This window comes from Vanessa cardui, chromosome W (assembly GCF_905220365.1).
Source record: "Vanessa cardui chromosome W, ilVanCard2.1, whole genome shotgun sequence".
Taxonomy (NCBI): Eukaryota; Metazoa; Arthropoda; class Insecta; order Lepidoptera; family Nymphalidae; genus Vanessa; species Vanessa cardui.
In genome coordinates this window covers 7,887,896-7,890,505 of record NC_061153.1, presented here as the reverse complement: position 1 = coordinate 7,890,505, position 2,610 = coordinate 7,887,896, and positions in this window count along the sequence as shown.

The window sequence follows — 2,610 nt, the reverse complement described above, 5'->3', positions numbered from 1 at the left end:
TTCTTTCCACGGATCATTATCCAGGTTATACAATTTGGAAAAACGCTTTCGTCGTCATGCTGAATTAAAAAACGAATATTGCAAATTCATGAAGGAGTATGAAGACCTAAATCACATGGAAGTTGTCAAAATGTCTGACAAAGATTCTAGGTATGTCATTCCACATCACTGCGTACTGCGACCCGACAGTGCAACAACTAAACTAAGAGTAGTGTTTGACGCTAGCGCAAAGACTACTACTGGACACTCTTTGAATGACATCGTATACACGGGCCCCAAACTCTTAAATGACATAGTAGACATAATTACTAAGTTTCGTTTACATCCATTTATTTACAGCTGATATTTCAAAAATGTATCGAAATATAGATTTACGACCCGAGGATCGCAAATATCAACATATATTATGGCGAAATTCATCTACCGAAGAAGTCCTGGAATACGAACTTAAAACTGTCACTTATGGCGTTAGCAGTTCTCCTTATTTAGCAATTCGAACGCTACATCAGCTAGCAAAGGATCATGGAGAACAGTGGCCTGAAGCTGCTAGCATACTGCGTGAAGATGTTTTCATGGATGACATCACTGCTGGTGCACCCAACTTAACTTGTGCACTAGATCTGAAAAATCAATTAATAAACTTACTAGATTGCGGTAAATTTGAGTTGAGAAAATGGAGTAGTAACTCACCTGAATTTCTCGCACAACTGCCTACGGAGCATTGTCAAGTCCCAAAATCCTTTTGTGACGATAAAAATCAACAGACTTTAAAAATATTGGGAGTTCAATGGGACCCAATTGAAGATAATTTTACGTACTCTCAATCAGAGCTAAACCCTAAATGCACTAAACGTTCAATTCTATCCAACGTAGCACGAATTTATGACCCTCTAGGCTGGCTTACGCCCATGGTTCTGCAAGCAAAACTTATAATTCAAGAACTGTGGCGGCTCCAGTTGAACTGGGATGATCCAATTCCAGAAGATATTGTAGAACAATGGAAAGAATTTGTTGCTGAATTAAGTAATTTAAATAAAATAAAAATTCCACGTTTCATTTTAGCTTCAACTTCAACGGTATGCGATCTTATTGGTTTCTGTGATGGTTCTTCTAAAGCTTATGGATGTTGCGTATACTTAAAGTCTATAAATCAAAATAAAGCATCGATAAATCTAATTATTGCTAAGTCGCGAGTATCGCCGATTAAACCGATTACTATAAACCGTCTTGAACTTCTTGGTGCAGTGCTTCTAGCTCGAGTTTTGAAACATATGAACGATTTACTTCAGTCACATATCAAAATTAGAAACGTAATCGCACTAACGGACAGTAGTACAGTGCTATCCTGGATTAATACTGAACCTTACAAACTAAAGACATTTGTATCTCATCGCGTAGTAAAAATTGCTGACACTATAGGAACAAAAAATTGGCACCACGTATCTACGCATGACAATCCTGCGGATCACAGTAGTCGTGGACTTACATGCTCGAAATTAATCTCGTCTCCGTTGTGGTGGGCTGGTCCAGCGTGGCTCGTATTAGAATCGTCTGACTGGCCTATATCAAAATATTCATATACATCATCTGAAAATCTACCGGAGCTAAAAACGTTACCTCATTTAGTACATACTGTTGAATCCAATCACTGTAACGAAACTCCTATAGCAAAAATATTAAAAGATTACTCATCATTATCTAAAGTGCAGCGAATAGTAGCATGGTGTTTAAGATTTATTTCTAAATCAAGAAAACTCAACAAGAATTTTGAAGGTTTAATCACAGAAGAGCTGGAATCCTCCCTATTCGTGCTAGTGAAACATGAACAAACAAATCATTTTAGTGAAGAAATTAAATCAATTAAAGATAACAAATCATATTCACGGTCCATTCAAAAACTAAATCCCTTCATCGATCAGGCAGGGCTCTTGCGAGTGGGGGGGCGTTTGGAAAATGCGCAGCTGCCACTGTCCGCGATTTATCCCTTATTGTTACCTAAAACTTCTCGAGTTTCTGTTCTAATTATAGATTACTACCATCGACTACATCTTCATTGCGGACCACGAACTTTACAATCGATAATTCAGCGAAAGTTCTGGATTTTAGGAATACGAAATCTCATAAGATCGCGCCTCGCAAAATGTGTTACCTGTTGTAGAGTAAAACCTACACCCATTACCCCTCTTATGGGAAATTTACCAGAACCTAGAGTACAAGGTACACGTTGCTTTCAAAATATTGGTGTAGATTTTGCAGGTCCCTTTGTGATTAAAGAAAGCAAAAGGCGTAATGCTCGCACTTACAAGGTGTATATTTGCGTGATGGTGTGTTTAGCAGTAAAGGCAATACACCTAGAACTGGTAACAGACTTGTCAACACAGGCATTCATAGCTGCTTTCGATAGATTTGTATCACGTCGCGGTCTTTGCAAATTGATAATTTCGGATTGCGGTACTAATTTTGTTGGCGCTAAACGTTATTTAACTGAAGTGCAACAGTTTCTCTTAACTAGACAACCTGATCTGAATGTAGAGCTTTCGAAACGAAACATTATTTGGCATCACAACCCACCTACGGGTAGTCATTTTGGAGGGATTTTTGAAAGTGGTG